Below are 27,414 nucleotides of genomic sequence, written 5' to 3'. Positions count from 1 at the left end.
ACGGGCTTTACTCAGGCTTCCTCCTCCTTGTCCGCTTTGTAGCTTTAGATACTGTGGACCATCTTGGCCTCCTAGACACTCATTTCTCCCCCAGTTTCCATGCTGCTGCTTTCTTCTGGCTCTCTTTTCAATCTATCACTCCTTTTCAGTCTTATATTTTTCTTAGTTCATGATCACAACACAGTTTTAAGTTTAATCTGTATTACTTATATTTCATCCATCACTTTCTTTAGTCTAGACAATCAACATAACAATAAATCAGGCCCTGATTTGTAACATTTGCTCATTTCTCAGATGTAAACGTTCACAATAAAAATTTAAAAATCAGCTCTCTAGAACCAGCACAATAAATTCCATCATATCGCTGCTAATAATCCACCTCCTATTGCCTTAACATGAGCAGTCTCCAGGACTCTCCTATGGGGAATCTTATTTGTACACTCTCTACCTTGAGGACCTGATTAGGTCCCATAGGTTCTCTGTACAGTTGACTCCCAAATCTATGTATTCACTCTTAATTTTTCTTCAGAATTTCACTCTTGTAGCATGAACTATAAGATGAATGTCACCTCCTGATGTCCCATAGGCACCTCAAGCTCAAATTCTAAATGATACTCATTATTTTCCTCATTGAAATCTGTCCCTCCTTCAGCTAAGGTCACCTTCAATCTTATGTATTTGGGTCAAGGTCCCCAACATCTTTCCACTCATCCACATTTGCAATCTTGGAGTCATTGTTAACTTCTCCTTCTCCCTCACACGCTATATTGAACTTTTGACCAAGTTTGCTTGTTTTGACCTCCATATCTCTTGAGTTTATTTATTTTTCCCTATTCACACAGCTTCCACTTTATCATCCCTAGCCTTGACTAGGCTTAATAGTCTCTTAATTTGTTTCTTTACATCTAGTCTCTTCTTTCTCTGATTTTGCCTATATAGATGTGTGTTTGTGTGTGTGTGTGTGTGTACACACATGCTGTTTACATATATTTTTCTGCCTCCTTTGTCTCCTTCATTAGATTGTATGTTGCTCCAGGGCAGGGAATATCTCTTCACCTTCTTCATATTCCTGATCTGTCACACAGTACCAAGGACATGGAAGATATTAATAAATATTTGTTAATTAAATTGAATCTAGGTCACTTTTATACCATGATGAAGGTTTGGAAAAGGTATTTGAAATCATTGTAGAGCTCATATTATAGATGACATGTCTTAAATAAAATTCACAATTAAATGTGATCCTACCAAATTTGGCCTATTAGTTTATCCTTTTTTGGATTTGATCTCTGTAAAATCCTCTACCAAAATCCAAAAACTTAATCTTAAAATACAGGCTGTGTGAGGTGTAACTGAAAAGTATCTGGGGTGGTTAGTCAATTACCAGCAGAATAGGAATCAGCTGAGTACCATGGCAGCCCCTCCAAGCTAAAAGTCATCCTTGGCTGTGCTGAGAGAATGTCCCAAACAATGGAGCTGACAAGTTTGCTACTCTCTCTCCTTTTCAAGTCTTTAGCCTCTGGAGTACTATAGCACCTGATTTTAGCAAAGAATTAGATAAGCCAGAGTGTGCCCCATACTCTGTGAACCAGTGACAACGAACTCTTTGCTGTTGCTTGAACAAGGCACTCATCTCCTGGTGCAGAGCATTTTACCTCTCTCTTCCCCATGGCTGGGATGCTCTCCCCTTCTCTCTCTCTTTATCTCTGCCGCCTGGTTTCTTTTGAGTCCAAGCTAAAGCTCTACCATCTACAGGAAACCTTTCTCAATTCCTCTTAATTTTAGTGCCTTCCCTCTGTTGAATTATTTCCAACATATCCTGTACATAGCTTGGTTGCATGTTTTTTATGTTGATTCTCATTCTCCAAGCTGAGGCTTGATGACCATTTTTAGGGATATTACAGCAGGAACTATTGGTCAGATACCACTTGGATTCAATTGCTTGTGGACTTCCTTCCGGCTTTTGGCATAAAATCCTTTGAAAACAGGATTCCACTTTTCATACCACCTTTCAGGATCTAATGTGTGAAGGCTGGCACACCAAAGATGGCACATTACAGCTTTCATCATTATTCAACTCTCCAATTTTCACTTTTCCTTTAACCAAATAATGCTGGGCATTGAGAAGTAAGATGGAGAAGTACAGAGAGGGGGTAAAGGCAGAAGAAGCAATGTCTAGTTCATCAGTTCCATTATTGTTGTTCTGGGATCTAGATATTGTACTCCAGGAGAGTGCTATTTCCTTTTCTGTGCCCATTTTAATTCTAAGCATCTCATCCTGTATCTCAGAAAGGATATAAAATCTTTGCTAACGTTCAGCTAAATTTTTGCCCATCTTAGCCCACTGAGATTTAGTGATTTCAAATAAATACTTAGCTACAAGATAACTTGCGGACCAAGACCCAGAAAGGTTCCTCAGATATGCCCACATGGTAAATCATCATCAGAGATCATTTAGTTATTATCCATGGATCCCTGTAAAGACTGAAAAGGCTTCAAGAAACCCTGGAATTTATTTGACTGGACTTTTCCGTAGCTTTGACTCCATAATATGTCTTACTTCTCAATAACTTTTCATGATTTCTAAAAGAGAAATATCACTTTATGATTATAGATGTCACTCCATACTCAAAAGTTACAAACTTAATTTTATTGGGTAACAGATGAACAGCCTACCAGTTTTCCTACCTGTAAAATGAAAATAACACTTGTGACTTACCTCCTAGCTAACTAGAGGATAGGTATAGAGAGTCATGTGTATCAATACCTCTATCTTATGAAACAGTGGGATCTTTGGGGGGGTAGAAAAAAGAAATTAACTGAGGGAGTTTGGGGTCTAGCTAGAGATGGCATCCACACTGGAATCCCTGAAATTTTTCTCTTTTCACCTCAGTCCTTGGAACCTCTCTTCAAGGCTCAGCTGAAGTACTACCTCATACAAGAGGCCTTGCTTGATTCCTCTAGTTGTAAGTGCCTTGTGAAATTACTTGTATTTGCATTTCTTTGTATTTACATATCTGGGTGCACGTCCCCACCCATTCCCCAATGCAGACTGCTTGAAGGCAGGAGCTGTTTGATTTCTGTCTCTGTCATTTAGTGCAGTGTCGGACACAAAGTTGGCTCTTTAAAAAATGCTTGTTGGATTGAATTAAATTAAATGGAGTTCATAGCCAGAGGAGACAAGGAGGATGTGGTTATTAAGTAATCCTGGTCAGATGACTGTTGGAAGTGGCAGAATGGCTGGGGCTGACAACAGATGAAGAAGGGGGTACACGGTGGAAATTCATGTTTTCATATGAAATTTGCTTTTTCCTTCTTTGCATACTTAAATAGTGGTGTTTCTTAAAATTTATAACAAATAGGATTTTTTGTAAAAGAAGGGGATATAGTACTTAGATTTCATAGTGGGGACAAAGATTATAGTTTTAAGTCTGGGGTTCCTAATCTGACTGAGAGGAAGGAAACCCAGGTTATGGTGATTTTTCATTAAATTTTCCCAGAGCATCTGTTTTGGACCTTTCCTCTGTACTGGCTATTCCTCTCTTTGTATTACACATTTGTATTATACATGGTATCAGCACCTTACCTTCTCTCTCTCCTCCCCTCTCCCAGGAGTATAAGCTACTTCCATGCAGGGACAGTTCATTTTCATTCTCATATTCTCTCTCTCTCTCTCTCTCTCTCTCTCTCTCTCTCTCTCTCTCTCTCTCTCTCTCTCTTTCTCTCTCTCTCCGTCTAGTGCTCAGCACAGTATCTTACACACAGGAGAGTCTTAATCAATATTTGGTTTTTTTTTAAGCTTTGAAAGAACTCTGATCAACGCAGTGAACGAACACAATTCCAGAGGATTGATGATGAACTGTACTATGCACTAGACAGCATGGTGATGGACTCATGGCATCAACTGAGACATTTGCTTTGATTATGCATATTTGTTATAAGGGTTTTGTTTTGGTTTGTTTTGATTGGGGTGGTAGAGAGAAAGCAGATTTTCACTAATGGAAAAAAATAAAATTAAAGTTAAAAACCGAAATGTTTGTTGAACTGAATGACCACTAATGTGCCTTAGAGGAGTTGTTGCTCAGGTATGGGTTGGATGGGGTGGCCTCCAAGCCCCTTTCTACCCTGAGAGTTTGTGTTTCTAGTATTCCATGAATTGAAATGGGAGTCAAAGGGCACCCCAAGGAGCAACAACAGGGATTTCCTGGAAGTTGTCCAAGAGAGGGATAGGAGGCCATTCTGAAGGCCAGAGAAGGGGTACACAGGCCAGACTTTCTAAGGTAAAACAGGCTGTGAAGATGGTAAAGACCCTAGAGAATTGCAAGAAAAGCAGTAGAGGATATAAAGAATTATAGGTAAATGTCAGTACTTGTGATATTGCCAGTCTCTAGCCTGGATAGAAAGGGGGGGTCTATCAGGCAGATGGATGAAGACAGGATGGAAAGAAATGCTTGATCTAATGACAGAAGAGGATAGGGAAGAAGAAGATTGCACCCCTTACCTTCTGGGTTGGCTTGTGTAGCATCCTTGGTATTCTCCTCCATGAACAGATCAGTCGGTTAGCTGTAAGAGGAAAGGGCTGGTTTTAGCAGACAGAAAGCCTTTGCATCAATAGCTTTCATATTGGTAGGTCTCTGCAACATTGCAGCGTAAGGCGGTGGGTGCATCATGGTTTTCTCAAATCTCTCACTCATGAGAGGGGCATGAGAACTCCTTGAGGACTAGAAAGGTTTTTATTTTTGTGTCTTCAGTTCTTAACATACTGCCCAGCACATAGAAAGCACTTAATAGAAGCTTGTTGAAAAGAGACCAGCTTCAGTGATATGTTTTAACAGTACTCTTCGTGATGAATATAGTTGAAAGAAGTTTGGTGTTGGGGGTCTTTGATAAAATTAATTGGCCAGATTAAGTTTGGGTCCAAAGTAGGCCAAAGGGCAATCCATTTTACAAAACACCCCCCTGATCTGATACTACCGTGTTATTACATGTCCTTGGCAAAACAATTTCCAATTTGTAAATATGGGTGGGGGAGGAAGCTGACCTTCTGGAGAGCTCCATATTGTGGTATTTCAGCTATTCTCAGCCTCCTCCTCTCAGGAAGGTTGAATCTTTTCATTTATTCAATAGTTATCTCCTCACTGTGTTTTTTGAGCTTATCATTTTTCATGATCTCAAAGACTGCTTAATATCTGCACTGATACTTCTACTTCCAAATCCATATTTATTCTTTCCCTATTTCAAGAAGTATAAGATAATAATGATAGCAAGAATTCAAATGTACATAATGCTTTAAGGTCCACAAAGTACAAGATTGCTCTCTCACAATATCATAAAGTCCAAATGAGCTAATGTATTTGCGATGTTTAGTAAAATTTTAAGTTGTTATACCAACAGCAGTTATCCATTATTATTATGGCTGTCACACAGCATAAGCAATTTCGCTTCAGTTTTATGAATGAGGAAAGAAGAGTCTCAGAAAGGATAAAGACCTTGTCATTGGTCAAATACTCACCTAACTTTCCTATTTTGGTAGAGGATACTACCACTAATGCTAATCACCCAGGAGTCAGTCTCCTCCCTTCTTTCTCAATCGCTGTCTACATTCCCTCAGTTGCTATGTACTTATCTACTGTACTCCTGAATCTTTCTACCCCCTGCTTTTTACACACATAGGTACTACTCTGATTCAGACCCTCGTTGACTTTTGTCTAGACTATTAACTTTAAGAGCCATCTAATTGGGCTCCTTTCCTTAAGTTTTTCCTTTTTCCAATTTATCTTCAGCTGCCAAATTAATATTTCTAAAGTAAAAGTCTGACCATGACACTCTCCTGCTCTAGAAACTCCTTGTTCCCCCTAGGATAAAATGCAAATTTTTCTGTTTGATCCTGAAGTCCTTCATAATGTGGATTGGATCTACTTTTACAAGTTTATTGCATGTTATTCCTTTCCAAATACTCAGTAGTCAAGCCAAGCCAACCTACTTACTGTTCCCCATTCATTTCCCACCTTCTTGTCTGTGTATAGATTTGAAACTCAATGCCCTCCTTTCCTCTAACTCTTAGAACCCTGAGCCTCTTTCCAGGCTCAGCTTTTCAGTGCCACCTCCAGTGCTAGGTTTTCCCTCTCCTTCCAGTAAGTTCCCCAAATTCCTTTGTATATAGTTCATATTTATCTGAGTGCACAGTATTTCCAGTGCAAACTCCTTGAAGGTGGGGATTCTTTGATATTTGCTTCTATTGTTAGCATAGTGCTGGAACATAATAAGCAACTAATGATACTTGTTAAATTGAATTGAAGGTATCAGAAATGAGATTCAAATCAAGGTCTTTTCTGAATCAAAAGTTCAATGTTTTGGCCATGACAACAGCAATCATGAAAAATACACTTATATCTAAAAATATCATTTTTTTTTTCCAGTCTGTACTTAAATGTGTCTTAAATTGCTTTTTTTAAAAAGTTGATAGCTATGTGTGGCTATCCTTAAATATACTTTAGAATTAATATACAACTCTTTTAAACCAATAGTCCTTAAATATGACAAGCGTTTACTTAGCAAATTCATTAACTAGGATTATTTTAACTCTCTGTTTCAGCTGAGCTCCCATGCACTTATTAAAAAAAAAAAGCCAGGTTGACACTTGATTACACAGTAACTTACCCTTGAGGGGCAGCTAGGTGGTGCAGTAGATAGAGCACCAGAGCAGGAGTCAGGAAGACCTGAGTTCAAATCTCACCTCAGACACTGGACACTCACTAGCTGTGTGACCTGGGGCAAGTCACTTAACCCCCAATTTCCTCATCCTGAGTCACTTCCAGTCATCCTGATGAATATCTGGTCCCTGGATTCAGATGGCTCTGGCGGAGAAGTGAGGCTGGTGACCTGCACAGCCCTCCTTCACTCAAAAACAAAGTCAAGGGCAAGTCATGTCATCATTTCTCTGATGGCATGGACTTCTTCAGCAACGAAAGACGAACACACACAAAAGCTTACCCTTCATCTTCCCAACAAATTTTTAAACTGAGGGCAAAGAGGGTATCTTCTGTATACTCTATATCTGCCCGACCCTAGCCAACAACTCTCTGGAGTGGAGCCTGAACCAGATTAAAATGGTTCAAGTTTAATAAAAGTAAAAATTATTAAAAATGTAATCAGAAAATATCCAACAAAATAAACAAACAACACAACAGAATATAGATAATGCCAATCTGTGGTCTTCTAAGACAATGCATGGCAGCAGGGGTCCTTATGCATGGTTTAGTCACCACCATTCCTATTTGTGTTTGACGTTACTGCTCCGTATGAAAAAGACGGTACAGAGATGTCTCCATGCATGCATATATGCATATGTGTGTATGGTTATGCATATATACACATGTACGTATGCTTATATATACTTCTCTATTAACTGATTAATCAGTGGTTTGAACTAAGGTATTTGGCAGGGTAATTATAGATTTAGAGCTGGAAAGGATTCTAGAGATCATCTCATCCAATTGGAATGGTGACTAGAAGACATGGCATCACTTGCCCATGTGGCAGAGTGAGGATTGCAACAGAGCCGTACTGGAAGAACTGTGAATTAGCCAAGTCATTCAGAAAAACAGTTTGAAACTAAGTTCCCAAAGTCATTAAACTGTGCACACTCTTTGACTCAGCAGTACTACTACCAGACCTATACTCCAAAAAGATCAAAGAAAGAGAAAAAGGGCCTAAATGTACAAAAATATTTATAGCAGCTTTTTTTTGTAGTAGCAAAAACCAAAGAAAATGCCAATCTATTGGAGAATGGCTAAACAAATCATAGGAATATTACTACATCAGAAGAAACAACAAAATATGTAGTTTCAAAGACCTCTATGAACTGATGGAGACTGAAGTGAGCAGAACCAGAAGAATTGATATGACAACATTATAAAGAAAAACCACTTTAAAAGCCTTTAGAACTCTATTTAATGAAATGACAAACCACGATTACAGAGGCCTGAAGATGAAGTTTGTTAACCACTTCCTAGGAGAGAGGTGACAGACTTAAAAATGCAGAATGAGACATACATTTTGGGACATAGCCAATGAGGGAATTTGTTTTGTTTGACTCCACATGTTTGATATGAGGGTTTTCTTTTTTTTTTTTAATTGTTTAGTGGGGTGGGAGGGAGAGAAAATTAATGCTTATTAATTAGAAAAAACAAGAAAATTAAATTTGGTGAAAATGATTGTTGAACTGAATTCATGGGAAATTCGATGATGTTCTATTTGCTAAAATGCTAGAAGGGAAGCAGTCAGAATTCATTCTTCAATGTATAAGCAACACATATAGCATCAATCCTACTCTAATGTTTCATCAGTGTATGGAAGTGATTGTGAATTTTCAGGGTATAGGCTAGTAGAACACAAGCTCTGACAGGTCCTACTGATGTCAGGATGGCTTCTGTCCCAGGAGAAGACCTTTTATGGACTGTCTATCTGTCCTCTGAGGGTTAGTGAAGAGAGGGTCATTGGTTGGCTTCAGATTGATAAATACTGTGCCCAAGAGGGGTTGAGATCTGCATTGCTGGAGGAAATACCCTCTTCAATACAGATAAAATCACAAATCCTTGAAGTATAACATAGCATCTCAAGATCCCAAGTGACTTTGTGTAGAATTTTGTTAATATCAATCTCTATTCTTTTTGCATTTTGAGAATTCTTTTCCTTTATGTTTAGTGTTTTTGATTATTTCTGTCCTTCTCCCACTCTAGTTTCCTTAAAATAAAAACATTTCTTGTGAACACTGATATTCATTGAGGGATATTATGAAGTTGTGAATCACAACATACTGTCATGCATGTCCAAGCAAACAAAATGGTAGGTCATCCCAAGAGCCTTAGAGAGACATATTATAATGGGGGTAAATAGGAAGCATCATGTTGCTGATATAAAAAAAATGTGTGATGGGTAAAAGGGATAGACTGATTAGTAGTGAGAGTGAGGGAGAAGAGATGAATGCTATTTGTGTTACACTGGTAGCTGAATAGCACCAAGAATTATAGAGGAAGGTCTTTGGTATGTTGGCTAGCCACACTTTGGAATATGTCACAAGAGTACATGAACGAGGTTGCAATCTGAAACACTGAAGGGAATACTTACTTTGTTAAAATCACAGCTCCAGTATAGGGCTGGAATAAAATGAATTACAAAATGTTTTTTTGGACTTTAGTGGATATATCCTTATAGCACAGCAGAATACTGCCCAAGAGCATTTATTATTTACCAATTATGTGCCAAGTACTTTGATAGGCACTGGGGACACAGAACTAAAACTGAGATGACCTTATATAGGAATTGGAAAATATTCTAGGAAAATTAGATTATTGAGACTAAGAAAAATATTATTAATATTCAACCCCAAACTCCTTCAGTCTTCAGCGGTATACATCATCTGACCTTAGGAATATGGCATTTCTGATGGCCAATTCTTAACGAATATACAACGTGGGGGTATTCTCTGGAGGGGAGAGTTAAAACCAAAGTTGGATCAGGGGACTGAAAACTCCACTAGTTACTGATCATAACCAGCATTTACTGAGGACTTTAAGATTTGCAAATCAATTTGCGCACATTATCTCATTTGGTCTTCACAGTACTCCTGAGAGGTTGGGGCTATTATCATGCCTATTTTATAGGATTTTTTATTTGAAGACACTTGCCATTGGTCACACAACTAATTAGTGTTGATGTTAGGATTCCAACATAGGCCTTTCCTAACTATGGCTGCTAAGTGTCCCTCCCACTACATGATATGGTTATTTGAATTGGCTGGCTGATGAAGAGCAACTGTTGACCTTGCATTTGGATGGTAGCTTTTGCTTTCCAAAGCACAATTTTGTATGTATTGTATAAGGGTGGAGTAGGGAATAAGCATTTATATAGCACTTACTATATGCCAGGTATTGTGCTAAGTGCTTCGCAAATATTGTCTTAGTAATTGTCATAGTAATCTTAGCAAGTAGATGTCATTATTGCCTCCATTTTACAGTTGAGAAAACTGAGGAAAACAGAAGTTAAATAACTTGCCTAGAGTCACACAGCTCAGCTAGTAAGTGTCTGGGGTCAGTTTTGATCACAGGTCTTCCTGACTCCAGCATCAGAGCTCTGTCCATTGTACCACCTAACTGCCTCTAATGCTACTATAACTTATTATTTGAATATCAGGCCACTGAAGCCAGATGGCTCAGGAGAAGAAAGTGAGGTCAGTGGCCTTGCATAGCCCTCCCTCACTCAAATCAAAGTCAACTGCAAGTCATGTCATCATCTTGACAACAACAACAACTCACCATACTGATAGTCAACATGTGATTTTATGCTTTTTAGTCTTAGTTTTCTTAGCTGCAAAATGGTCCCTGTATTTCCTTTTAGCTTTATCATTCCAGAACTCTCTGGTCCTCTGGTCAGGAGGGGTAGGTAGGACATTTTCAGGGTGACAAGGCACTGGCAGAACCAGAGTTATAGCCCAGTTCCTCAGTATTCTTTTGGCTCTCCATAGTTGGAGCAGGTATCTTGTTTGAACTCCTTCAGATAGGAAAAAGGTTTCTAATGCATCTTATTATACAGCTCTGGGTCTCTTTCATAAGCCATAGCCCATCTCCACATTTACATGATAACACTTAGAATATAGGGAAAGGAAATGTATTCCTGATCACGTAAAAGAATAAGAATCTTTTTAGACTGGGTTTTCTATGCTTGGTAGCAGACAGGAATGATGAAATAGTGAGGTCATTCCAGTCTATTGCTAGAGCCAGGACATATTGTTCACCAAAGGATGCCTATGACTATTGACTCTGAAATATTAGCCAAATATAGTACCAAGATGATTCTAGTCAATGGTCCTAAACACTCAGACTTTTTGACTATGTTGGCTTTGCTGCCTGGAGCTCACCTTCACTTCCCAAGAGAGGTCAGGAGGCATGGCAACAGGAAGTACTTGTTTAGGAGAAAACTCTTTTCTCTTAAAAAAGAAAAAAGGAGCTGTCCATGATTCTTAAGGTTTTTTTTTAAAGTAATTCCCAGTTGATTGCAGTAGTAAGTACTTTCTTTAAAGCTGCCCTAACCCTGACCCTCAAATCCGCACAAAATAGTTTGAATAAAAACATATGATTAAGCATCTGAAGTCACTAATGCTGTAAGAAAGTAAAATAACATCGTTTTAATTAAAATAGCAGATTACGATGTTCTCAGTAATCTGAAACCAAGAATACCTTTCAACATGTAAAAAGGGAAAAATGAAATAGTTCCTGGTCTTAGTATCCAGGGTTGAGGGCTAATTAATATATCCAGTTCAAAATACTCATGTTCCAAGAAAAATAAGAAAATGCTGATAACCTTTGAGTTAGGTGGTGTAGACCTCTCCTCAAAACATTTTGAACCCACCCCCCCAACCCCCACTCCCCACCCCAAGACCTGAGAAAGGCCTAAAACCTGAATTGGTCAATCAGGAGAGGCATTTTGACCCACTCTGAGCTTAATCTACCATAATGCTTTGCCTATGCTAGCTTAGTAGATGTACTTGGCTCTCTGAGTGAACTCAAAATGCCCCTTCCTCTGTCAACAATTTCAAGGCCAGATGAAGCTCACCAGGAGTGTTCTTCTATTTATGACTAGGCACCCTTGAACCAGACAATGTTTTCTTATATTGTATTATGTCATGTTAATGGTAAAAGAAATGTGTGTTTGTCCTTCCTTGCCGAAGAAGACCATGCCATTAGAAAAATAGTGACATAACTTGCACTTGACTTTGTTTTAAGTGAGGGAGGGCTGTGCAGATCACCAACCTCACTTCTCCTCCAGAACCATCTGAATTCAGTGACCAGATATTCATCAGAATGGCTGGAGATGACTCAGGATGAGGCAATTGGGGTTAAGTGACTTGCCCAAGGTCACCCAGCTAGTGAGTGTCAAGTGTCTGAGGTGAGATTTGAACTCAGGTCCTCCTGACTCTTGCACTGGTGCTCTATCCACTGTACCACCTAGCTGTCCCTGGTAAAAGAAATATAGGTATCCTGGATCTATAATTTCAACTGACACTTTGACATTCTCCTATCTTACTGTATTTACAATCTATTCACTTAAGAAATTCCTTTCTCATATCATGGTTAACTATTATTTTGGCTGACGTAGGCCTCCTGAGTCAGGAAGGATGGGAGAGAGGGATGAGAGGAAATTGTTCTGAAAATATAAGGTCTGCTTTTCCTGTCCATTCTTGGGTCCGTTACACAATGAGCCGTATCTCTATATGCATGTTCCACAAGCGTTAAGAGAAATAAACCCTCATATTCAGCCTAATTTTGTTTTGTCTTTCGAAGAATGAACTTAATAATGGTTGGTAGTGGCTGGCTAGGAGTCTGATTTAAGATGATTATGAACTATAATAGATAGTTTAGAACTCAGGACTATAGTTTTAGATTTATAAATAAACATTTGTCTAATGAAGTAAAAAAATTCACGGAACACGGACAAATATTGAAGGTTAAAGAATGTGTTCAGTTTAGCCTCTCGTTGGTCATCTTCTCAAAGTTAGATACACTTTTTCTTGGACCTACAACTGGTCTTGTTTATTCTCTATTGGAAAAGCACAGCTTCTATCTATCAATGCTCAGCAAATGCGTAGAAGGAACTCATGGTGATGGCCATTTGTGTTCTCAACAAATACATTTGTGTCCTGTATATTTGCTTATCTACTAGCAGCTATTCACATTAGGAGCAACTGAGCCTGGTAAATTCATTCCTTTCATGTATGTTTATTCTTTAGTTCCCAAAGCTAATTTAAAAGCACCCAACAATATGCCTGCCTTGGATGTGCTATGAAGACAGCTAAAGCCTTACATTAAAAACAGCTTAAAGGCTCTCCAGGGATATAACATACTAATTTTCTGATCGATGACGACTAGCCAATTCAGTCTAGCTCGAGGTAACACAGTTACAGAGTCCATGTGCTCCACAATCAGTCAGAATATTCTGCCCACAGAGAGATGACAAATGATTTTACTTTAATGTTCCTCAATGTCCTCATTTATTTTATCAGCTTTGCTTGTCACATACTTTTCTATTTTGGGGGGGGGGGGGAATTGGTTCCGGTCATGTTTCAAATAAAGGGGCAAGTCAAAATCAATTAAATTTCTTTTCTGTTGATCAGAATCTGTTAGACTGTTACTATGACTCTATCCAAGTACCTTGTATAGTGGTGCTTCTAAAAAACAGCAAACTAATTTGGTCATAAAATACCTTAGGACTTGGAGCAAACTCGCCAAACCCAGACCCCTAGACCAATATTTCTTCCTCCCTCCCTCCCTCCCTCCTTTCCTTCCTTCCTTCCTTCCTTCCTTCCTTCCTTCCTTCCTTCCTTCCTTCCTTCCTTCCTTCCTTCCTTCCTTCCTTCCTTCCTTCCTTCCTTCCCTCCTTCCTTCCTTCTAGAGGTAATCAAGGTTAAGTGACGTGTCCAGGGTCAAACAGTTAGTAAGTGTCGGTTGGTAACATTTATTTCTTTAGAGAAGATTTCTAAGATATAGAGGGTTGGGGGAAATTTCAAAGTAAATAAAAATTGTTTTCGTATAGAAACCTGCCACACAGACTAAACAGACTAATTTAATATTTAATAATTTTTCATTAATTTCAACAAGGAAATATCTATAGTCTACTATGAGTCAGACACTGTGCTAGGTCCTCAGAAAACAAAGACAAAAACAAAGCAGTCCCTGCCCGCAGTGAGCGTATTATATTCTACTGGATGGAAATCTTCTCAGATATGTGTGGAAGTATATACATGTGTATATTTTTGGGGGAACTTTCATTTGAACTTCCTCTGTACCAATACAGATAAGCACCATTGTTTGTGTATGCAATTTATAGTCCTGAGACTCAGGTCTTGTCTCAGATTTATTATCTATACACTTCTCCATTCTGCCTCTGTATCCATTAACTGACTTGCTGACTTGTATATGGTATGCACAAAAGCGATACAAGTATTTGTATTTATCAGGACAACTAGTTGGCACAGTGGATAGAGTGTTAGGCCTGGAGTCAGAAGACCTGAGTCCAGATGTGGCCTCAGACACTTATTAGCTAGACACCCTGGGTAAGTCACTTAACTCTATTTGCCTCAATTCCTCATCTGCTAAATGAACTGGAGAAGGAAATGGCAAACCAGAATCTTTTCCAAGAAAACCCCCTAAAGGGTCACAAAGAGTCAAATGGGACTGAAAGACAACTAAACAACAACAAAAATTCGGGTAATTTCCCAAATGGCAAGGAGAGCACTAACATTTGGGGGTTGCTTTGAGATCAGGAAAGCTCTCTTCAAGAAAGCAACAATTCAGGTGTGGTTTGAAGGAAGCTAGGCATGCTAACAGGTAGAGTTGAGGAGGGGTAACATCCAGTCATGGAGGAAACAGCTTTCACTAAGGCACTAAGGTGGGAGATGGAATGTTGTGAAATGAGATAATATTTATAAAACACTTAGCACTGTGCTTGGCAGCATAATAGGTGATATATAAATGCTAAGTATTATTATTTTTTCAAGTGTATTAGAAGGTTCACCAGCATCTATGTTTGTCCATGAAAGCTTTATTCATAGGGTAAGAGTCCCAGGTTTCTCAAGACACAGTAGGGGAAACAGTGCTTAAAAACACTTTTCGGTTCCTATTTAGGCAAGATTGGGATAGGTCTGGCTACCCTGAGTAGTTGCTGGCTAAACTTTAGCCCCAGGGCATATTCCATGACCCGCATTGGTCTCCTTCCAATTCTTCTCCCTTTCCCTACTGCCCTGCTGTTCTCCACCCTATGAACTTGTGCATGAATACTCTTAATCAAAGACCTGCATGAGAAGGTATGAGTCAGTAAGGATGCTGAAGTACTGGGGAATGAATGGCCCTTTGATTAGAAGTTTCATTCAATGGAAATCATTGAATATTAGCTGCGGGGATCTATGTTCTGCCTGCCTCTCAAAACTGTTGCTCTTAGGAAATTTTGAGATTACATTCTTGGTGATTTTCATAATAATGGTGGTAATAGTAATAAGATAACAGCAAGAACAATTATAACTCAGCTTTCTCCAGCTATTTAAGATTTGCCAAAGTGCTTTCTTCACAATAAAGTCTTTGAGGTAGGTACATGAATACTCTTAATCAAAGACTCAAGGAGGAGGTATGAGTCAGTAAGGATGCTGAAGCAGTGCAGCGTGGCCCTTTGAAAAGGAGATTCATTCAATGGAAACCAGAGGATACTAGCTGCGAAGCATGTTGTCTATCCAGCTTGCCTTCATAAAATCCTGCTCTTTGAAAATTTAGAGACTGTGTTCTTAGCTCTCAACATAACAACAACAAACCCCAACAACTCAGTTTTTTATGGCTATTCAAGATTTGCAAAGAGCTTTCTTTACAAAGATCCTTTAAGATAGGTAATACAAGTATGCCTGATTCCTCTATTTAAAAACAATGAAACTAAGGCTTGAGCAAGGCAAGTGGCTTGCTCACCTTCCCAGGCTATTGAGTTTTGGAATCAAGATTCAAGTACAGATCTCTCCTGATTCCAAGTTCAATCGTCGTTCCACGATGGCCTTATTGCTTGACTAAAACTCTGGTTTTGTGGCTTTTCTATCATCATTCTGATTTCCTCCTTCTACATTCTGAAGCAATTAATCCACAAGAGGGCAGAACCAAGATGGGGAATAAAACTAGAGGAAAAGTACTTTGAAATTGAAAAAGTATTATAGAAGTGCTAAGTGCTGTTGTCATCATTATTCATCCAACCAGTAATTATGATAATAATACAAACTATTACATTGCCAGCAATACCCCATCATTAGCTTCACCATTTTGATAAATAATAAACAACCAAGACATTCTTTTCCTTCATTCTCTTTCTTCTTTCCCTTTCCTTTACTCTCCCACAAATCCTCTTCCATCTCCATTTTATTTTCCTTTTACTCTCTATTTTTTCCAAGTAGGTCTGGTTTGATCATCTTATACTTACTTCCCTAGATTCCTATTCACTAAATATTTGACAGCTTGGCAGTGTAAGTAACTCCCTAGAGCTTCAAATATAGTGCCACGGACACAGCTGTTTCAATCTTTGGCCATTTGCCTTGGGAAAAAAAAAGTGACAGATGAGAATAGATGGTCCTGGATCAAAGTGTAGAGGTATGGAATAATCACTTTTGTACGTCATGTCATCATTCTTTGAAGGAAATCATGGTGAACTGTCAAAAAATAAATTTACTGTGGGAACCAAAGAACTAATAGATGATGTTCATTTATTTTCTGATCATAGATCTTACTTTTTAATCAATAAAAGCTATGAAGCAACCAGAGGAAAGCTAGCAAACATAGAGAACTCAAAGTTATGAGGATCAGTTTTAGAGAGCAGAATGCCCCTTTACCATGTAGGTAATGAAGAGATGAGACCATTGAACTAAATCACAATTCAGATCCTGAACTTAGAGAGGGATTCTCAATCTTAACTAGACTTTCTGCATCTCATCTGTCATTGGCTCTTCTCCAAATTAAGTGCCAGAAGATTTGTTACGGCATCAGGGACACCTAGAGTTGGGTAATGTGGGCAGAATCCTTAGAACTCTTACTCAACCCAGAAAAGCTAAAGAGGAATGACATGGAGGTAATAGGATCTGGGCTGTGGCCACTGATAAGTACGAGGGTTTGGGAGTTCATTTTATTTCAGGCAAAGATATGAGGATTTGGAACTGGAAGCCCAGGAGTCACGGTAGATTTCCAGGCAACTTGACCACAGTTGAAGCCTTTGTCATTTGCAGGTAAGAGTGACTCTTACAGAGTCAGTAAGATGTGATTCCATTTTCTAGGTGCCTGGTCATAGATGTAGAGCTGAAAAGAACCTTAAAGGTTATTAGTTAAAAAAAAACCAAACCCTTATTTTACAGAATGGGCAACTGAAGATTAGTAGTTTATCCAGATTCACACAGTTGGTAAATATCTGAGGCTAGATTTGAACCAGGTCTTCTGGAGAACAAGTTCAGTGCCCTCTAAAACAAACAAACCTTAGCAAAGATATCTGTCCCAATTTTCTTCCCACTCTCCACCTCCTTTTACCTATTCAGACTTAGTTTTGGGTCAGAAAAGTAAGAGGTACCCAAAATACAAGCGATGAAAGTTAGGGTTGAATTGTTCATACAAACAGTATCCCCCTCCTGAAGAAACTCTTCCCGATGAGGGCCTGGCACTCACCCGGAAAGGTGCTGGACTCGAGATCCAGGGAAATCTTGCTCAGTTTCCAGTCAGGGCACACAAAAACACGGTGATTTCCCCTGGGGCAGACAGTAAGCCTGAGGCAGCTGTGCCACCTGTGCTCTTGCCCACTCTCAGAAGGGCAGGGGGCTGAGTTAGCCTGGCTCTGTCTGTGCCTGATGGGGCTTGGACTTGGTTTTGAACATTCTCAGTGGCCAGTTTGTGCAGCATTAATGAATGCAACGTGTTTGCTGATTATCCCTTGGCAAACTGGCTCTTCAGGCAGACTAATATTTGCCTTGTGATATAGAAGAGCCTCTCTTAAAAACGAAGCAAAACAAAAACAAAAGCGCATGTGTACCCTTCATTTCCCCCCCAGCTGCGAAACCACACCCGTGGGAGCTGGGGTGTACTTTGCAGTTGCAGGGATTATTTGTTTGTGGGTTTTGTTTTGCAGCTCACCTGAAACAAGCAAACAACCAGATAAGAAACAGCTGTTCTCTTAGCAGGGTAAAAAATTTGGGACAGAGGAGGAGAAGGTGTGGGGAAAGGATCTCGGGAGTTCATATTCCTTGCTTAGTGAGTGTATCATGTATGATGACCATCTGTTCTTAATGAACATTTATTTCCACACTTGCTGGGGCTCTGGCATGTCATTAGGCTGCACTGGGCTGTTTCTCCTCCTGGGTAATATAACTCTTCATCCCCTCACTCTTCTCCTCCAAGATCTGTCTCTTTGAAGGAGTTGGGGCAGAAAGTCAATGCTTGTGCTGGAGGGCCCCTGCTGCTCGTCTATATTCTACACAGATTCAAGGGAACGTATTTGTATCTCAAAAGTTCTGTAGAGTGAGAAGTTTGGTTACAGTACCAAGGGAAAGTTAATGAGATTTTTCTTTAGTTCAATGTGGGTGGTGGATTTGTCCCTGAACATGATTTTTGGGAGTGGGTGGGGTGAGTGATCTCATTCATATTCCTCTTACCCTCCCCCCTTTCAATCTACATATATTCTTCATACATCACAACAAATGAAAATTGCTTTCCTGATTCTCATATTAAATGAAGAAAAGAATAGAAGAAGCTGTGCCTTCAGTGAGCCGCTAAGGTCACTACAAAATGAAAAACGTTCTACCTACAAGCTATATCTATGTTGGAAAGATGACTGAACTTCATATGAACTGAAACCTGGAGAATATTACAGAAGAAAGTGACCAGAATGGGAGAAGGTTCTTTGGGTCATGCTCCATCATGATTGGTTGGAATTGAAAATGTTTACCCCCAAGAAGAGGAGACTTGTGTATAAGGTTGTGGGAAGGAGCAGGATAGTGGATCTTAAGTATCTGAAAAGTTTTCACGTAGAACAGGGATTCAGCTTTTTTTGTTTGTTTGTTTTTGGTCCAAGATGGAAGAACAGGGAGAATTAAGTGATGAAGAAACTTTAGTAAGTCAGATTTCAGTCTGATAACGGGGAAAATTGCCTAACAATTAATTATTAATTAATTTCCTAACAGTTAATTATTCCTAACAATTAATTAGTTATTCCTAACAAACAGTTATTTAAAAGAAGAATGGGTCACCTTAGGAGGGGATTCCTCCTCACTGGAGAGTTTTGCCTGAATGCTAAATGACCCCTTATGGGGGGGGGCAGGTATTTTAGAGGATGCTCTTATAGGGGTGAAGGTTGAGTTAAATATATGGACTCTGCAGTCACTTCCAAAATTGAGATTCTGTGATGCTGTGCCTGAGGTTCATTTTTTTTTCAGTTTAGTTCCTTTTAAAATCTCCTAGTCTTTAGTTGGTAGTTTATAAAAGGCTTTTTTTGAAAATGGGGGCAACTTAAGATGTTTTTGAATCTATTTGGTTGGATAATGTTATAGCATGGTTTAGTTGATAAAGGTCTGGACTAGTCAGAAAGACCTGAGCTCAGATCACATCTATTACATATACATATGTAATGTCAATATCCCCAAAAGATGCTATAGAAAAGTTGCCTATCTGTATTATGGAAGAGGCTTCCAGTAAAGGAACTGCCCACATCAATGAGATGATGTGTGTGTCTGTGTATATGTGTGTATATATATATATATATGTATGTATGTATGCATATATGTATTATGTATGGTTGGCTATTGTCCTTCATTCTCAGAGAGCATCAAAATGATATCACCATAATAAAGTCAAATTTCAATGTGCCTGACTGTGGCCGATCAGACCAATACAAACTCGGAATATTCTACCAAAGATTGGGCACAGATGGTCCATGTGAATATTTGGAATGGATACCCCAAATTTGTGCTTCCTTCATTTCCCGTGTGCTGTCTCAATTCTGCTTTGCTCATAGAGCACAGCACCCTTTCTGTGTGTATGTATATATGTATAGATGCATGTGCCCATATATAAGATTATAAGATTTATATATGTGGATATATATATGTTGGTATGTATGTGTAAATACATATATATGTATATATGTATATATATACTCATACATTTGCTTGATCACAATTATGTGTATATATACATATGGGTATTCACCTATCTACCACTCCATCTACTATGACCCCTGACTTTCTCTGACTCTCCATTCCCTGGGAACCCTGGGGAACACAGTATTATACTTCCAATTGGAAAAAATTAGTCCTAAAAATGTGATGTCACCTGATTTGTTATAGTCAATTATTCAATAACAGGAATAGGTAATACTTATGTGGTGCTTACAATGTGTCAGATAATGTGTTAAGTGCTTTACAATTATTATCTCATTTATTCCTCACAATAGTCCTGGGAGGTAGGTGCAATTATGTTCCTCATTTTATAGATGAGGAAACTGAGACAAAGAAAGGGTAAGTGACTTCCCCAAGGTCATATGGGGAAATAACTGAGGCTGGATTTGAATACAGATCTTCTTGACTCCAGGTCTAGTACTGGGCCACTAGCTGCAAAGCCAAAGTCCTTTCCCAAGGGACCCCATAAGCCATCATCTGATGATATCAGGAGTCCCCACAAGTGTCAGAGGACAGAAGATATTTGATCATTTCTTAGCACATATACTAAACATATGAATTCCCTTCTAATTTTCCCAACAGAGGCAATGTAGCTAGAGAACTGATCTCAGGGCCAGGAAGATTTAGATTTAACACCTGACTCTGCCATATGCTGGCAATGTGACCATGGGTAAGTCATCTAACTGTTTGGTGCCTGAGGCAGCTCTGTAAGACAATGGATTTCAGAGTTATCTGCATTGGTAGAGGGAGTTTTCTTGGTGACAATTCTCTATACCAATGAAATCACAGTGCCAGATTAGAACATAAAATTTTTCTAGGCATCATGGTTCTTTCTTCCTGTCCCCCCTCCCCAATATCAGAACCAAACAAAACAACAACTAATATCCAGGTTGTCAGTTTTTGACTGTTTAAAGACAATAGTAACCACTGAAGTAGGAGCCTGAATTAAATATTGGGACATTCCATTCAAAAGTTTAAGGACATATGTGTACGTAGAATATTCCATACTCAAATTAAGGCAAATGCCTCCCATTAGTGGAAATCACCTTATTCATAGGATTGGGTACAGGGCTAAATCTTTCTTTTTTTTTGACCTGAGAATATAAACTTTTCAAGTACATAGCTTTTCTGATTTTGCACCATACAGATACCTCTTGAAATATGGTGGTGATCATTACATCTCAGGGTAAATGGACATGAAAGGAAATATTTCTTGTGAAGCACATTAACACAGAATTTCTTTGTTTTTGATCCAAGAAAAAAGAAAAACAAATTTGAGCAAGAGGAGTAAGTAGAATAGTTAGTCTTAGATAATATAAGGCCAGTGAAGATGAGCTGGACCTTAGAGTTCTTCCATTGGATGGGAAGGATTGACTGGCTGAGAATTCCAGAGTTTACATGGTCTATTTTGTGGTGGCATTCTAATTCCAGACCTGGCTTTGCTGATGTAACAAGTCATTTAACTGTTTAGCTCTGTTTCTTCCTTCCTACCCCTTATAAACAGTCACACTTGTCTATAAATCATGGAGATAATTATTTCAGTCTCAGTATATTAGACTGTCAGGTCCTTGGAGATGATCTAGTCTGACCCAGATCTAATCCTTTTTGTAAAACTCATGACACATCCACATCCAGAGAAAGAACTATGGAGTTGAAATGCAGAATGAAGCAAACTATTTTCTCTTTTGCTTCGTTTTGTTTCTCTCGTGGTTTCTCTTATTCATTTAAATTCTTCTATGCAACATGACTAACGTGAAAATGTGTTTAATAGGAATGTATGTGTAGAGCCCATATAAGATTGCATGCTGTCTTGGGGAGAGAGGGGGGAAGGGAAGGAGAGAAAATTTGGAACTTATGGAAGTGCTTGTTAAAAACTGAAAACAAATAAATTAATAAATTTGGAGAAACAAACCTCATGACAAAGGGTCATTTAGCTTCCACTTTCAAGTGGACCTTTATATTGACTATTTATACTTTGGGACAGGTCTAACAACTGGAATTTTTTTCCCCCTTCCACATAGCAAACTAAAACTTGGCCTCTTTAATTTCTCCTCATTGTTTCTAATTTGCCTCTCTTGGGATCATATCTAATCTCTATTTCACATGAAAATCCTTTAAACTCAGAAAGATAGCCGTCATGTCTCCCCTAAATCTTTAAATTTCCAAGCTAAACATCCCCAGTTTCTTCACCATCTTGGCCAGCTTTTCGCTGGTCACAGGCCAGTTTAGTAATATGCTTCCAAAAATGTGGTGCCTAGAAATGAATACAATAATCTGTCTATTTAGCTGCCAAGTCAAAGTTGGGGTCTGACTAGGGCAGAGCACAGCAGGATTGTCACCTTTTAGAAACTTGTACAATACATGGCTGTTAATGGAGGATGTTAGTTCATGAAGACTTTTGGCTGCTACGTCACACTATAGTTTCATATTAAGTTGTGTAACTCACAAGTCTCAGACATTTTCATGTCAACTGTTATCTAGATGTATCTTCCCTGAACTTCCTTTTAAAACCCAAATGTAGGACTTTACTCCCCATTAAATTTTTTTTAAAATTAGAAACTTGACAGACATCAACAAAATGGTCATTTTAATATAAAAAGAATAAGAAGCCATGAATCTATTAACACGCAACTCATTTTAAAAACACATATTGAACTTTACATCTTACTACCAATACTTCCTTGCTTGTCTGTATTCCCTCCCAAACTTCCTGTTCTTCCCTTCTGTGTACTGCATTTTAAAACATCCAATTGACATTTTCCTTTTGGGGGGACATCCATCACTATCATTTCCTTCCCTGTTCCCCCATAACTCTTTCCCACATCCTGATCGCATTTCATCTTATTACATTCAGTCTATCCTTCCAGTCTGTCAAGATCTTTTTGGGTCCCATTTCTGTCATCCAATGTATACCAGATACTCCTTTGAGATTGTCATCAATGGGTTTATCTAAGTCCCTGATAAAAACTGTTGAAGAGAAGAAAACCAAGGAAAGAACCTCTGCTAAAGACCGCTCTAAATTGATGTCAATCAATTAATTGCCACTTGGGGAGCATTTATTCAGTTAATTCTAATTAAACTCAACTCTCCTGTAATCCAGCTTATTCATCTTTGTCCTGCCCCTAAAGTTATTGTAAGAGATTTTGTCAAATGCCTCACTGAAAGCTTGTAATACGTCCCCCTGATCTAATAATTCAGAAACCCTGCTTTGAGAAGTGGAAATGAAGTTAGTCTGGCATGACCTGTTTTTGATGAAAGTATGCTGGCTCTTAGCAATCACTTTGCAATCTTTGCTTCCTTGTCTAAACTTTCACAAACCATCCTTTCAATAATGCATTCTAGAATTTTGCCAGGAATTGAAATTAGGCTCCTTAGCCTACTCTTAGAACAATTTACCTTTGTTCCTTTTAAAAGAATCAAGGTGACACTTTCTCTTTTCCAGTCCTGATGTATTACTACAATTTTCCAAAATTATTTTAAAAAGTCAATGACTGTGGCTCAGCTAGGACACCTACAATTTTTTTCCTTAGCTGAAGTTGTAGTTCATTTGGATCTGGCAACTGGGGAGCTGAGTGCTTTCTTGAGTTTGTATTGTCTGGTAGCAATTTTTTGTTCTAAACTTCAGGATCTGAAGATCATTATCGTTTGGTAGAGAAAACAGAAGCAAATTGAATAGTTCTGCTTTCTCTTTTTTCCATATTAACCTCCCTCCTGTTCTTACCAACCAGAAGTCAAACTTTGTGATTCTCGTCTTACTCCCATCACAGCTTTACAAAACCTTTTAATTATTTAAGGGCTTTTTTTTTGACACTATTCTTATAAGATCTTGTCATTCTCTTGCATTCATTCTCAGCTTCCTTTCCTCTTTTTAATCTCTTTTATGTGGCCTTTTAAAATTTGAGGTTTTTCTGTGAACTGCCTAGACAATTAATCAACAAACATGTATTAAATGACTATGTATCAGGCATGTAGTCACTTTTCTTCCTACTTATAATTCATTGTGACTACCTTACCAGAATTTCATTCTTGAGAGCCCCTCATGACTCTTTAGCCAACTTCCTTTTTAGAGTCTCAGGTCTCTCTAACCTATCTCAAAGCTTTTCGAAATTCTCTCTTCTAAAGTTGTAGTTATATGTCAGACTATGCCAGGCATTAACCATCACAAGCCCTGAGATGGCACAATCATTTCCTTCAAAGGTTCTTGTCTTTTCCACAGTAGTAAACAATTTTTCCTTGGTCAAAATTAGAAATAGCAAGTCTACCTTGTTACTTCTTCCACCTCCTGAAAAATAAAATTATCAGCAAAGAAAGCCAAAATACATCAACTGTTCTGATTTTTTCAAAGACACCTTCAGTAAATGTAGAGGTAGCTATATATCTGTAACAGATAGGTTAGGAAGGTATCATCCAATATCGCCAGCTGACCTGATGGCCTAGAGAATGCTCTCACAATACTATGCCCATCATCTAACTCTCAGTAAGTACTTACAATCACATTTTTCTCTTCTCCATTTTCTACATTCATGGATCTTTGCACTGCAAATGAATAACTTTTTGATGTGCAATAAGACCCTTCCACTTCTTTTTAAATTCTTCCTTTTTGAACTAGGTATATTCTTAAATTCCTGAAGCTCTGTCCTGAGTTATATCCTACCACATCTAGGGACACCTATAAGAACACATTTACCTTGTCATGTTACTATATCTATCACATGTATATGACTTTATTACCTGTTCTCCATGTAACATGTAAAATCACAAGTATCGTTTTTGTCCTTCCATCTCATCATTATTTTCCAGGAATCACTGAGTACTTTTATTGCAATTATAAGTAAAGGGGAATGTAATTTTCTTCTTAGTTAAGAAAGGAATTTAAGATATGCAAAACTGTTATCCTGCTTTTCAATTAAGAATACAGAATATACCATTCTATTCAATAAAAGCAATAACTAACTTCAGTCTTTTATTAGAATCAGTTGTGTAAGAAAGAAGAGTAAGAAAAGAGAGGAAAAAAGAAGGAAAGGAAAAAAGGGTGAGAGGGACAAAGAAATTGTCCAAGTTTGCCACCAGGAACTTCTCTTGTTTCCCATATTCCTCATGGAATTGTGCTCTACTACTCTACAGATTGGTGTCACCTAGGAATTGGTTGCCACAGGAACATGAGAGAATTAAAGGAAGCTTAAAGCTGGGATAGCACAAAGCCTTAACTTAAGGCTCATTTAATTCTAAGACTTTTTTCTGTCCTATTTGCTAACCTCCTGGTTTTTGACCACATGTTAGATTTTGGATGACTCTATCTAGGTGAACCTGTGGTCACGCTTGCAGAAAGCCAAGGTATTCACCGGTCCCTGACTTGTTGCAGATCTGGTTTGTTCTGAAGCAGACACTTACAAGTACTGAACACTATGTTATCGACCTCCAGTCCTCCAAAGTTCAGCTTGCTGTCAGCCTCCTGCTGTGGCTAACTTGGCCGATGTACCTGACATCTAGGGCTATTGTATCTATAGATTGGGCTATTGGATCTATCTATATCTATTAGATCTATCTCTACTGTCTATGGAGACAATGATAACTAGGCAAAGCAAGACAGAGAAATAGACAGAAAAAGACAGTTCTATGAAAAAACATATTCTGAATAATGACCCGGGATGATTCACCCTTAGACCATCAATACTTTTTAAAAAATTGATTATAAATAGCCTAGTGACTAAAGCATGAAAGTAGGCATAATAGAAATGATGTTCTTTTTGAAACCAGAAGACCCGGATTAAAATCCTACTTCTGATACTATCTGAGTAACCTTTGGCATGGTGTCATCTCTTTGGGTCTGCTTTTTTATCTGTTGAAATGGGGCAGAGGTGAATTAGATGATCTCCAAAATCTCTTCTAGGAGTTTTTTGGGTAACCTGAGTTACCCACAAAACAAAATTAAGAAGAATATTTTATCCTCTTCCTTCCCATTCTGAAGGGCACCTGTAGTAATTCTTAGGTGCATTTACTCGTTCCAGCCACTAGGGGCCTACATAAGCACATTCAAGAAGTAATCCTTTATGATTCACTATAGCACTGGGGAGAAACTGGCTCAATAATCTTCTGATTCAATCAAATAAGCAGGAAGAATTATCCTGAACCTCTATTACTTTGAATGCTTTTAGCTTCAGCTCATGATCCTCTTACTGCTCAGCCTAGAACAATCCTTTTAAACAGTTATGAAAAGTATGAATGTCCTTCTAAGTCTAATACCAATTTGTCAGTATTATTATGAATTTGCAATGGAATTTGGACCAAAGGGTCAGTCATCCCCAAGGAAACAGTCTACATAATGAATTGAGCAGTTCCTCCAGCCATCTGAATCATCCTGGATAATACTAGCCATATCAATTATAATTGAATGAAAAGGTCTCTTTTAACCTAATTGTTCAGGATTTTACATTTTTCTGTTTGTTCTACATTACTTTTGAATGATTTTACTGATTTAGACAGAGTTGTGCATGTTAAGAAAATGTATCAAGCTATGCCTTGAGTTCACTTTATGGTTTAGGCCATTTGAAACAAAATGGCGGCATTTCAAAATTCTAGAAGATATACCTTTTTGGAAACATTTAATGGATTTCAGTGAGGTTTGTTTGGTGGATAGTGACAGAGACATGTAGGTAAATGTAGTTAAAGTGCTAGCTATTGCCCTAGTTATTACATTGAGAAAGGGACAGCATGGTTTATGGAACCAGTAATAATACTACACATTCTTATTTGAAATTCAGTTCAATCGGACATTTATAAAATCCCTTCCATGTACAAAGCCAGTGTGCTAAGTTACTTCTGCTTAGAAGGAGTAGTAGTACTAACATATATTTGTATATATACATATATATATATATATATATATGCATAGATAGATAGATAGATGGATAAAGTAAATAAATGCAAGGTAATTTGTGGAGGGAGAGAGAGAGCTTCACGACTAATGGGACCAGGAAGGCTTCTCTTGGAAAGTGACATCTGAACTGAGTCTTGAAAGAAGCAAAGACCTTTTGGAGGTAGATGGAAGGAGTCCTTTCAGGCATGGTGAACAATGTGTTTGAGAACACAAAGAATAGAGACAGAATGCTGTGTTTGGAACAAAGCTAGTAGTTCAGTTTCGCTGGAAAGTGGACTGCATGAAGGAGAGTAATATAAAATAAATCTGGAAAGGTCAATGGGAGTCAGATTGTGAAGGTCTTTAAATGTCGTCCTGAGCAGTTTGTATTCCATCCAAGAGATAACTGAGAGTCATTGAATGTTTTTGAGGAGGATCGTGAGCATGTCAAACCCATGGCTTAGGAATATTATCTTGGCAAAAATATTGTAGATGGATTGGAGAGAGGAGAGATTAGAAGCTGGGAGAAAAATAGGAGACTCTCATAGTAGTGAAAAATATTGAGGGCCTGAGTGAGGGTGGTGGCCCTTAGAGTGTAGAGAATGGGACAGATGCAAAAGACATCATGGATTTAGAATTCCAAGACTTGGCAATAGATTAGATGGGGATAGTACCAGTGATGGAATGGGTAGAAATGGGAACAGCTCTAGGATTGTAAACCTAGGTGATTAGAAGGTGCTTAATGGAAATAGAAAAGTGTGGAGGAGGGACAGGTTGGGTGATAGGAATAGAAAATGAATTCAACTTGGTACATATTAAGTTTGAG

The 27,414-nt window shown here is 38.4% G+C and overlaps 1 protein-coding gene across 5 annotated transcripts in view; it reads right to left on the bottom strand.

Annotated features, from left to right (window-relative positions):
* PRLR (prolactin receptor) overlaps window positions 1–27,414 on the bottom strand; it is a 221,702-nt gene that overhangs the window by 77,265 nt on the left and 117,023 nt on the right. For 4 of the 5 annotated variants that reach the window (XM_072605870.1, XM_072605874.1, XM_072605873.1 and 1 more), the window contains exon 2: window positions 4,502–4,563. The gene's annotated coding sequence lies outside the window, so the exon portion shown is untranslated. Of the gene's footprint in view, window positions 1–4,501; window positions 4,564–17,231; window positions 17,651–27,414 lie in introns of those variants that run through there. The other variant, XM_072605871.1, reaches the window with a different exon arrangement.

The sequence above is a fragment of the Notamacropus eugenii genome, chromosome 4 (assembly GCF_028372415.1).
Source record: "Notamacropus eugenii isolate mMacEug1 chromosome 4, mMacEug1.pri_v2, whole genome shotgun sequence".
Classification (NCBI taxonomy): Eukaryota; Metazoa; Chordata; class Mammalia; order Diprotodontia; family Macropodidae; genus Notamacropus; species Notamacropus eugenii.
This window is presented reverse-complemented; position numbering and strand designations above follow the sequence as displayed.